The sequence below is a fragment of the Protomyctophum parallelum genome (assembly GCF_964188405.1).
Source record: "Protomyctophum parallelum genome assembly, chromosome: 21".
Lineage (NCBI taxonomy): Eukaryota > Metazoa > Chordata > Actinopteri > Myctophiformes > Myctophidae > Protomyctophum > Protomyctophum parallelum.
The window spans coordinates 17059273-17071804 of record NC_139713.1 but is presented as its reverse complement, the minus strand read 5'-3'; the positions used below and the strand labels follow the sequence as shown (position 1 = coordinate 17071804).

General features: G+C 43.9%; 2 protein-coding genes across 6 annotated transcripts in view; one reads left to right on the top strand and one right to left on the bottom strand.

Annotated features, from left to right (window-relative positions):
- Positions 1–12532, top strand: part of rai14 (retinoic acid induced 14) — a 71127-nt gene that overhangs the window by 17091 nt on the left and 41504 nt on the right. The gene's annotated exons all lie outside the window — the stretch shown is intronic.
- Positions 6753–12532, bottom strand: part of nnt (nicotinamide nucleotide transhydrogenase) — a 335122-nt gene continuing 329342 nt past the window's right edge. The window contains exon 23 of the mRNA XM_083794109.1: positions 6753–6764. The gene's annotated coding sequence lies outside the window, so the exon portion shown is untranslated. The remainder of the gene's footprint in view (positions 6765–12532) is intronic.

Sequence of the window (12532 nt, the reverse complement as noted above, 5' to 3'; positions counted from 1 at the left end):
ATTGTGACATGGACAAACACGGTGTTCTGTGGTCGCAGCGTTCTGTCTCAACATCGTTCCAACGTGAGGCCAACCATCTGCTCTTTGTTTAACAGCCATGTCTACCAAAGTCTCACTCTCTTATTCTGGGTTAGAGTTTCAGAGGCCACTAAACTGTTGTTGTTGTCGTGCGTGTGTGCATGCGTGCGTGCATGCGTGCGGACGTGCGTGCGCGCACTGGAGAGGGCAGTAAGCAGTTTCAGCTGTGGCTCGTCTAGAGAAAGGATGTATTGTTTAGGGACATTTGAGCATCTGCTTTGTTGTAGAAGCGGTTTGAAGTTCGTAGCCGTCACTGATCAAAGAGCCCAAATACAGTAGACACGTACAGTATAGCTTATTTTGTGTAAGATCCTCAATATTGAACTCGGAAGAGTGTACAAATAGAACCCATAATCACTCTTAAGTGAAGTGAACTGAACACGCATGCACGCACGCGTGTAACACCTGGTATTCGAACCTGGGCCTCTCGCGCAGAAAGGGACACTGAAGCCAAGCATCTCATCCACTAGCCTCAGCCTGAAGGGGAATTCCCCCTTTGCCGTGGCCTGGGGAGATATTAGGCTTGTAGTCTTCAGGCAGAGCCTCTGAGGCACTCTGCACACACACACACACACACACACACACACACACATGCACACGCACACGCACACGCACACACACAATCTCTGTATCTGTCTCTCGAATCCCCACACATACTGTACAATATCCTCTTATCTATAAACAATATCCTCTTCCTGTAGTTTATTATGAGCAGTGCTGATGGTGTTTGTTGGTCTTTCCCCGCGCCCGCCTAACCTAATTGGCCCCTCTCTGTGTTTACTCAGTTTTATCTCTCATCTGCACAGGTAAGCCCTGAGGTCAAGAAGAGGAACATTTCCTTCTTTGTGTTAGAGGAGACAAGGGAGTCATTTTGGAGTATATATATACTGTTTTATGAGAACTAGTCTGGGGCATCAGTTGATTACAGCAGACGGTAGAGCGGAGTCACAGTGTTCCCTAATAGTCCTCACAGTGGGAATATAGAAGGTGGGAGGAAGGTTGTGAGCTAATAAAGTGTAGGCTAAGCCACGTGGAGAGGATGAGGAATCTTCAGATAATTACACACTTCATTATGTACATTGTACATATAATAATAATAATAATATCTGCTTTTTTCATATACATTACCGTATATGGAAAAAATTACCTACAATGAGAAGCTCTGAAAAGGACGGTGACTGTACAGATTGCATTCTTTTGCACAATACTCACTGTATATCTCAAGTGGAGGAAGTAGCTATAGTAGTACATAATTCTGGTCACATGGTCAGTTTCCAAGGCAACTCCCTCCAACTCCAATAAACGGATCATAACATTATTGGTTCTTCTAAAATTCGGCCTTCAATACGGACTCTTGTCAGAATTTGTCATGCCGTTTAAGGGGTGATTTAGTGACTCTTCCCAGGAAATGTATAGCAGGGTTTCTTACATAAATGTTTTCTTTTTCTGTTCTCCTTTAAAGTGGCTGAACTCGACAGACATACAGAATGGAGCAGAAGCAATGACTGCTTTCAGCTCTTTGTTTGTTTTTCCTCATGAGAAATGGAGGTTCAGAGCAACACGAGAACCATTCCAGAGCAGCCATATGTACTCCAAATAAATAAATAAAATGAATACATCATAATAATAATAATAATAATAGGTCCACTTTTATGAATCTCCCACTCCCGTGTGTGTGCTTGTGTGTGTGTGTGTGTGTGTGTGCGTGCGTACGTGTGTGCGTGCGTGCGTGCGTGCGCACATGCTGGGTGCAGTACGTAGTTCAGACAAGTCATTGGTCCGATAAATGACAACCCACCTCATCTCCTAACCTAACCATAACCGCAAGCACGGGAGCAGACGCTAGTCCGACATGCGGATGAATGTCGGACTAATGCCCTGTCTGAAAAGCGTCCACATCCCCACATGCTTTATGAATCTCCCACCCCCAACATTGAGCGCATAGCTTTTTGTGATGGTTGGTCGAATGATTTCAGATACATTGACAAAGAGAGGAAGAGTTTGAGAGGGGGAGATCAGGACAGCCATCTTTTTTTCTAAACAGTCAATATTGGACATAACCTACTGTAAGACAACGAATCATCCGTTAAGGTGCCGATTGACATGAGGAAGAATTGATCAACATCTGTGTTTAATATCAGTGTTAAATCACCCTGAAGATGGCAGTATTATCTGTCCGAAGACGTCGGTGTGTCTGTGTCCTCATTAAAACTGTTGCATTGGCAGCTATGATTTTTTTTCCATTTTTCCCCCCACTTAATATCAGTGTTAAACCTACACTAGTGGGACAGGGACTACAGTAGCAGATCTTGAGGCTAAAGCTTTGTGTAAAGTGTTGTGCGACATATTTGCCAACGTGGATTTATTTTTAAATGTGCAAGCTCTTTCACCAAAGCGCTTCTCATTTCTCTCTCTCTGTCTCTCTGTCTCTGTCTCTCTGTCTCTCTGTCTCTCTGTCTCTCTCTCTCTCTCTCTCTCTCAAGACATTTCAGTCAAAGGTTTCAAGATGAATTGAAATGGCAAGCGTTGGTATTCGATAAATTGAAATGGCAAGGGTTGGTATTCTTAATTGTCTTGTTGATTTAGGGAAACAATTTGAACCCTGAGGGGAAATTACTTAATCTCTCTCTCTCTCTCTCTCTCTCTCTCTCTCTCTGTACATTTCCCATCCATATTCACTGCTCTTTCCTTCACTGTCTGCTTCCCTATACTTGCCACCCTGGCTTTTTCAATGCCTTCAGGGACAAAACAGGAAACACTCTTGTGTGTCTTAATGAGTGTCAGGCCAGAAACGGAGAAGAAACAAACACTGCTGTCTGTCCACACCCCGATCCCACTGTAAACACACTTATCAGAGAGAGAGAGAGAGCATCTGTGTACGAGCATACATGAGCATACATTGCCTCTTTCTTATATTATTTGACAATTTGGCCAATGTTGGACTAGTTTTTATAGTATAGTATACAGTAGTATATTTGAAGCAGTTTGGTATTCATTTTTTCCATTTCATTTTTTCCTTCTTTTTGTTGAAAAGGGTTTTTAAAGTGACTTTAAATTGACCTTTGGGTCAGGGCCGGGGCGCGGGGGGGGGGGGCGACTACAATGTATTTTGGCGGGCCTTGATGCCGTCGTAATGGCTGATTTGACACCTGCTGAAAATAGCCGATCTACAAGCTCGGCTATTTTCAGCATGCAACCAAGAGTAAAATGACTTGTGTGTTTCACTTATACTGGATCTCTTGTCCACTAGTCCCTTCCTAACATTTTAGTCTTTATTTCTTGAAGAAATTGGCAATATATTTAGTCTTATACTTTTAGTCATCATAGCTTAGGTTTTCATGTAGTTTCCATTTGGTTTTCGTCAGGGAAAAAAGGTAGTCGACGAACATTTTTCGTCATAGCTTTAGTCGACGAAATCAACACTGGTCCCCACATAATTTAGTGGCATTCAACCACTAAATCTGTGGCCCTGAGCCACAGATTGAGAACCACTGCACTGGTTTAGTGAACACCTCCCACTTATCATGTCAAGGAACCCATTACAGAGTTATTAATGCGCGCACACATGTTGGCTAACAGACCTCATGCTGTCAGGTCGGCCTACCTGCCAATGCATTTAGCTCAGTGGTTCCCAAAGTGGGGTCCAGGGGTCCTTGAGGGAGTTCCAGTGGGTCCCCAGCTAAATGATAGTTTGGAACCAAATGGACCCTTATGGGTCTGTGTTCTGTAACTTAGAGAGTATACAAATGGACCCTTTTTATACAAATGGACCCTTTTTTGTTCCATTTGTACACACTTTAGTTAGTTAAATTAACATTGATTTTACGATATAAATTGGGGGTCCCAGCGATAGAAATGCTATTAAATCGGGGTCCCTCCATAGCCTAATTCAGGTCAAACTGGGGGGTCCTTAAAATTCAACGGGTTGAGAATCACTGCTAGAACTGTACAAATCTTCTCTTATGGGGGGACCCTGGCATATCTTTTCAAATGGGGGTCCGCGGGCTGATGAGTGCCAATTTGGGGGTCCTTGACATGAAAAGGACTGGGAAGCACCGGGCTAACAGACCTCATGCTGTCCGGTCGGCCTACCTGCCAATGTACCAGACTAGGCTCACTCACAGTACCCAACACTGGCACTTATTGTCCAGGGGCTATATTTGACCGTGTGTACAGTGATTGTTATTATTATTATTATTAATGAACAATAATTGATGACATCAATTAATTACCAGCTGCTGCCTTATATCCCATGGCTGAGAGGTCGACTAGAGACGAGGCAGCCAATCAGGACGATAGGTTGTCAGTGCAGCCAATGAGAAACATACAGTAGGTCTCACCTACAGCAAGTTCAGGTCGCAAAAGCACCGCAGAGAGAACGTTGACTAGCTGGGCTTACACAGCAGCTGGTAAAAGAAATGACACAAATACTCAACTGAGCTCACCTGTGTATAGTCTCAGATTTTAATTAATGTTATGGTCTATAAGCTGCCAGTAACCCCTTTTCTCCTCTGCATTGGCATGCTTTGCAATGCACATTTTAATCTGTATCATTCGTGCAATTTGCTAACTAAAATAGAATCAGCTACAGACTGTTCAGTCTTGCATTGCAGAGGCTTGAGAGAGCTATTGGGCCACGATGAAGCACATTTCTAACGGCCCGGTCAGAAAACATCCACAAACAGCCGATCTACAAGCTCACAACTTGTCCCTAACATTGGATCTCTTGTCCACTAGTCCCTTCTTAACATTTTAGTCTAGTTTTTATTTGTTGACGGAATTGTCAGTATATTTAGTCTCAGTTTTAGTCATCGTGGCTTAGTTTTTATTTAGTTTTTATGTCATTTTTGTCAGTGAAAAAAGGTAGTCGACGAACATTTGTCATAGTATTAGTCGACGAAAACAACACTGGCTTGTTCTCTTCTCTCCTCTGCATCATCAGCACCCATACCCTAGGTTGGGTTTGGGCGAAAGGGCCTTTCTGTGTGGAGTTTGCATGTTCTCCAAAAAAACACAAAAAAACATGCAGTAATCCTCCCGGTCTCTATAGTGCCTCCCCCTGGTCAGCCTGATGGCAGGGGAAAGGAACTGGTTGGAATAACGTGTTCCTTCCACGCGATATATGTCCTACCGGGGGAAACTCCCCCAGCCCTGTCAGGTGATAAGAAGCAGCCTTCTCACTCCTCATGCATTGAAGGACGCTCAGTTTGGGGCTCTCCCCAGGTTGGCAGAGAGCGAGTACAGCGCCCAGGATCACAGCTTATAGGCAATTGGCACTGGGTGAAAAAATGGGTTACAAAAATCGGTGGGTACGCGAGCCACGGTTTGAGAACCAGCGGTGTAAGCCAACATTGAGAGCTGACCCAGGAGCTTTGCCCTGCATGGTCCGGCTAGTATTTATGATGTTTTGGAAAGAGAGGGTAGATATAGCTACCAAAAACAAGCTCTGGAACACATGGCACCACAAGCTGTGTCACAGAGAGACGGTCTGTTTGTCTGGGCACTTAACCCATTTAAGGACTGAGGGCTGATTCTAAATGAATGTTTTCTAAATCATGACAGTTTTCAGATAAACCTATGTTTTAACTATTTCACGTCAAGGACACCAGAAATTATATTTAATTGGCCGCCGACTCCCCATCTGAAAATATGTTTTGCCAATCCCCCCCCCCCCCCCCCCCCCTTAACTTAACAACGTTCGCTCTGAAAGAATATATATTCAACGATTTGCGCCTCATTTTCACGATTTTTTTAAAATAGCAGATCTACAAGCTCACAAGCTTTTCTCAATAGCTAAAGTGTAACATAATCCTAAAAACACCAAGAGGGGTTCCCGTCCAGAAATTAGAATGTGTTTTAATTATTGCTTCATACGACTTCATAATGGTTGTTGAGTATACGTTTCTGTCACATGGAGATGATACCTGGAAAAGTTTTATTTATTTTGGGGGTCTAATACACCCAACCAGTACATTATCTATAGACTAGAGGATGTGCTGCGCATGCTATCAGTAACGAGCACAATATTGATGCATTTCTGGCTCAGAAAAAACACAGTCTGTGCCCAGTGCCCACTTTCTGTCAGGTACTGCACACACACACACACACACACACACACACACACACACACACACACACTGATATCATTCCACCTCTGTCAGCACCATTATCGCATCAGCCTTCCTGGGATGCCACTAGCTCTCTGTGTGTGTGTGTGTGTGTGTGTGTGTGTGTGTGTGTGTGTGTGTGTGTGTGTGTGTGTGTGTGTGTGTGTGTGTGTGTGTGTGTGTGTGTGTGTGTGTGTGTGTGTGTGTGTGTGTGTGTGTGTGTGTGTGTGTGTGTGTGTGTGTGTGTGTGTGTGTGTGTGTGTTTGCTCGCGCGTGCGCGCATCTACACAGGCTCTCGTTGAAAGTAGAGCAGTGCATTCCGCTCCACTTAAAGCTGTCCGTTACAATGCAGGCCAGTGTCACACCGTAGATGGCCCTTAATTCAGTTTAGTTCAGGCTATAATGAACACACAGGCCATCAAACAGGGCCACCTAGGGCACCTAATGCATTGCCATTTCTCTGTAGCTGTGGCAACTGAGGGTTCTTTTTGCTCCAAACTTGTCTTAAGAGCGTTTCTTTTCCGTTTTGTTCAAGGTTTCTTTATTGATATTTTCACATCGTCATAATGGCACAATAGCCTACGAAAGAGTGTATGTTTGTTACCCCTCCTCCCACCCCCCAAAGTTCCCGCTCCGAAAGTCCCACATGGTACTCTTGTACCATTATCAAAAAGAATGACATACGAATAAGACACTTTAACATTACATTTGAAAGGGAATGTTAAACAAGGATTTTTAACAAGTCAAAGAAGTTAAGTATAGACAGTAGAATATACCTAAGAAAGAGAGTTGTTTGATTCCCAGTCCAAACTTCAGTCCTAGTAAGGAATGTATCAAATGGTTCCTTTTCCTTTCTGAAATACAGAGGGTTGTCGTTCTGTACTATTACAATAACTACAGTGTTGTAAAGGTTTAAGACAGACTATTGTTGTGGGGGAGTCGAGATTGTCAACGTTTGAAGGGGTCTATTATTAAAACAGTATTGAGAAGATGAGATGTTCTTTGTATAAGGGGCAGTGTCCAAAGAAAGTGACAAAGTGCTTTTTTATTTATTTTGCTGCTAGAGCTTTTCTGCCATGCAATTCTTTTTTGGATGTAGGAAATGAAATAGCGATAGAGTGACAGGCAGCAAATAAAAGGTCTGTCAGGCTGCGTCAGAGCCTATAATAATGCGGGGTTATGCCCCTTCCTTAACCACTCAGCCATCCGCACTCCCCCCCTGGGGTGTAATTTATGGTAAACACACGCTAGGAAAGCTATACCAGTGTTGCGTTTCAGCTCTCTTGGCAACCAGCGTTTGGCTGAGCGTAGAACCCAGAAAATAGTTACGCTTTTGACAAATGCCACTTTTTCCGAAGCAGAGAAGTGCTCTGGATATATGTCCAAAATGCTTTTTGTGGTCACAGCCTCTAAAGCAGTGGTTCCCAAAGTGGGGCCCGGGGACCCCCAGGGGTCCTTGAGGGATTTAAATGATTGTTTGGAACCAAATTGACCCTTATGGGACTGTAACTCTGAGAGTTAAATTAGCACAATTCTTTCCTACTCGGTCTGTGTCTCGTAGGAGGGCTGTGGTCAGTTCAGAAACCCGTCCACCAGTGATCCACCAGTCATCGATGGCGTATCTAAGCTAATAGAAACTGCAGGATTTCTAGTGGAAGCCATCGTTCTCACGATAATAAAAATCTAAACCTTTTTCTAATCTGCTAAACTATGATGTCACTGGTGGACGGGGTTCTGAACTGCCCACAGCCCTCCTATGAAACACAGACTTGAGTAGAAAACAATTGTGCCATTTTATCATGATTATTAGTGAGGACCTATTATATGAAGATAGGTTGAAAAGTGGTGAAGTGCTCCTTTTTTTTTTAAAGCAAAACACTTACAAGACTTTAAAAAAATGTTCAAAAATAGCAATCTGCAAACTATTTGTAATATCTCTAAAGCAAACCCAACACTGTGATGTGAACAGGAAAACTATGTCCTGTGTCTGCCAGCGTGTGCCGGGAAACCTTTAACTTCCAGAAAAACAAAAACAATGAAAGCTGGGGAATTTGGACCCAGACTCTTGACTTGACAGAAGAGAACAACATGGGGTGGCAATTCTCCAAAGGGAGCTGATAATATCGACGTGCCATTTTCACTAGGGATGTTATTCCCTGTGAGATTTAACTCACGTGGTTGTCAAACATTTTAGCTCAAGGCCCAAAAGCGAAATTAGACTTTTGCCAAGGACCCAAACTAGTGACAATAGCAGATCTACAAGCTCACAACATAAACAGTTCTGGATACATCGTTCTGCAACGCAACTGCCATGCCTTCCTTCTATATGAATTTAATATATGAATTCAAAGGCCATGCCTTCTCTCTTTCTCTCTTGAGTGTTTGGGAGCCACTGCTCTAGTGCCATGGTTAGGTCAAAATGTCTAATTCAGTGGTTCCCAAACCTTTTCATGTCAAGGACCCCCAAATTGACACTAATTAACCCGCAGACCCCCATTTGAGAGATATGCCAGGGACCCCCATAAGAGAAGATTTATTCTACGGCTCTAGCAGTGATTCTCAACCCGTTTAATTTCAAGGACCCCCCAGATTGACATGAATTTAGGCTTAGTTTACGTCATGGACACATCATGGGTCCCGTGTGTCAACAAAATGAGGTCAAAACACTGAAAAACAACTGGTAGCGGCAGAAGAATTCATTAACTAATACCCGGCAATCAATGTGTTTAACAATCATTGTTAAAGGTTTCATGACATTCATTTTCATTTATTTTTATTTTTCGTTTTTCTTTGAGGTTTGTTTGACAGAGTTACAACCATGCTGTTTTCGATTAAAAATTAAGAAAAATCACAAAAAAAAACTGTTCCCGTCCTGCGAGTTGAACCGAGGCGATCGTGGGGGAAAATGTTTAAGAAGCAGTCCGCTAGATGTTATGAGTGTCATCTGATCTACTTGTAAAGTCTTTCCCATCTATCCCATCGCCGGCGCGGCCACTTCTCAGTGTGTCATGTTGGAGTGCTAATCATTATGATGGACACTAACAGCCTCGTGTCTGACCTCCCTGCTCCACTTTCACTGGCCCAACATATGTGCTCGCACGCACGCACGCCTGCAGTTACTTTGCTGTTTCTAATGCAGTTAACCAATTTCATGGCGGCAAGACTAACTGTTCAGGAGAGGAGAAAAACTGTTTTTTTTTCCTTTTATCCAAAATGAGTTAATAGCACAGGCAGACTCTTCACATACTAGAGCATGTCTGAAATAAGTGTCAGAGCTGAAATCGACATATGAATAAATAAATATGAAACATGTAGCTAGGTGTAATGTTAGAGACCACAGAAGTGAACCTTTCAAGCCTGTTTTCTCAACTCGCTGTTTTCTGCAATCCAATGGCACATTGGCAGTCCCTCAGTCAAATTTGGCCGCATATGTACTCACACGCACGTGCACAGAGAGAGAACACCTGCAGTTGCTTTGCTGTTTCTAATGCAGTTAACCAATTTCGACTTCTAAATCATGCAGCCGACAGGCTTCTTCTGCTTAAAGTGGGACATTAGACATAGTATATAGTCTTTTTTTTATTGGCCTAAAATATTGTCTATATACATACATTCATGAATCCACTTGTCAGTATTGAGCAATTTATTTTATAGGGGTTTCTTGTGACCCTACCATTAACCTCTTATGTCAGGCAAAACTGTCAAAAAGGTGCCTGGACCAGGCAGTAATCCAGTCTGGCAGTGTGCCACGGGTTCGACTCCCGATCCCGACGGCCCTTACTGCATGTCTTCCCCCCCATCTCTCTCCCCATCTTCCTGTCAGCCTACTGTCTGTCCCTCCATAAAAAATATAAAATATAGGCTAAAAATATGGGCTAAAAACGGCCATCGACGTCATGACAAAATGTGATTAGGTCAGCACAAATGTGATGAGGTCAGCACATTTTGGTGGCTATGGCTGGCAGGAAACCAGTACGGAACTGGTTTCCTGGTGTGAAATTGTTTGCGTTTGTTTATGTGTCTAAAAGAGTGACTTTTGAGAGCTGTTTTCCTGTTACGCTGGAAGTCAATGGCAGCCAGAGTGGCTATGATGACTATTGGCAGTCCTTTGAATGGAAAAGTGTGGGAACTCCTGGGTTTAGACGGCGGGCAAAGGCAGGATGAATCCATATTAGTTTCTGGCTTTAGCATTGAACCTGTACAATGAGGTTGAGAATCGGCCCAGGCAGTGGCGTAACCGTCTGGGCACAGTCGCAGTGTGCCGCGGGTTCGACTCCCGAGCCCGACACGGCCTTTACTGCATGTCTTCCCCCATCTCTCTCCCGTTTCCTGTCAGCCTACTGTCTGTCCCTTCAAAAAAACAATAAAAGGCGTAAGCCGCAAAAAATATATATATAAAAAAAAAGAAAAATAAATGAGGTTGAGAATCAGCATTCACACCTTTTCTGGAGTTTTCTACCTGAAGGCTCATACATAGTCTGGATTTTCGGTGGTTAGGTGACCACCGAACTACAACATGACGTCACGAGCCGCGGTGAAGAGCAAACCACCGCCACCACTCCAGCCCTTCTCTCTGTTTTACTCACAACCGCTCAACGTTATTTCAGCTCCGGTGGTCAGCTCAACACCGGAGCGGTGGTCACCTCACCACCGAAAAACCAGACTATGCATAGGCCTTTACATGAAAAGCACCACTGCAGAACACGGCGCGACATGACTTCAAACTTTTTGCTGTGATTACGAATGTGAGCCATTGCAAAAAATAAAGAGACCGCATCGTGGATTCGTGGGCTGTGTAGATCACCATTAATCAGTGTTTAGTCAGACTAATCAATTTAGTCTTATTATAAAAGATCTATTGGATTTTGTATTGTATTGATTCAAGGAAAAATTATATATGGTTTATAAAACAACATGCTTATTCTGCATTATTGGATTATCCTACATGAGCATCATTTCGTTGGTTCTTGGTTCCAAGTATGGATATATTTTGGGCTAATTGCCCTGCAGCTCTAGTGCAGAATCACTGCGATGTCATCCAGTCATGGCTCTGTTGACCTTTGACCTCAGCGATGCGAGGGGATGTTTATAGCCCGAGCGCTGCCTTTTTCCACAAGCTGTGCAAAACGTATTGCAGCAACAGCCTTTGGGTGTATGCCACGGAAGCTATTTACACCATCATGTACCGCTATGCTCGCTGGCTTACGTTGCTACTCTGAGCGCTTACTGTACTAGTATGCCAAAAAGGCTATTTGTGGAGCAGAGAGAGAGAGAGAGAGAGAGGGCTTTGCTCTCCTCATCATGTGTAGGTCAGTAGGCTATCGGGTCGGATCTAATACTGTACTGCATCCTAATAAGTCCAGACTAATGGTTCAGGGTGGTGTCACTGATGGTCAGATTTTCTGGGGTATGGGCCGGGTGGTGGTGGGTTAGGGTGGGGTGGTAGTGTCCCCTCTAGGCATTAATTTCATATCGCTGGTGTGGATATGTTTTCTCCCCCGCTTCTGGTCAGACTGAATTAAATCCATGCATTTTGGGAAATGTAGACCGTCTGGCAGTGCATACATGTATATTTGATATAGCAATGTTCAATAATATAAAAATCACAAGTGAGTGGTGCAACTCCGTGTGGGGGTCCCCGGAAGTTCCAGACCGCCAGGAACGCGCCCAGGGTGCCGGCCCGGTTCCGGCGAGCCACCCGCGTCCGAAACGGTCGAGAAATGACGGAGTTACCGTGTGGGGGTCCCCAGGGGGTCCCTTTACTGTACTGTACTGTACTTTCACAGTACTGTACTGTCACTCCCGAAATCACGTAATGGCTGCTATAAACTCATCTTCCCATCATGCACCTGCGCACAGTGTGAAGCTCAACGGCGCCGCTTTATCACCTGTTGGTACTCTAAACAGACACGCATACATACACGTATACAAAGGGACACACATATACAGTAGCTGGGCATTGGAGTGCTGCACCCTATGGTTGCAGCACTCAAAAATTCTAACCATAATGAGCCCTGCCTGGTTTTTGGGCAAATTTGTGAATAAAATAAAATATCTTAGCCTAAAATAACAGATGTACAAGCTTGGATGGGCTTAAGGGCTTAAATGGAAAAGAAAATGTACCCCCCCCCCACCCCCGTCCTTGATATATTTTTTAAGAAATCGAACCCTGGTTTCACTCATGGTCGAGTTGACTAATGTGCTTGCCAAGGAAAGTAAGTAATCATTCTGATACTATGCTGTCAACTATAAGGGAGTGGAGAACTTTGAGCGCCAGGTGTGTGTCATCATCACGTGCCATTTTCCATCTCCGTTTCCTGCTGGTAAGCAACTAAGCACTCGGCAGC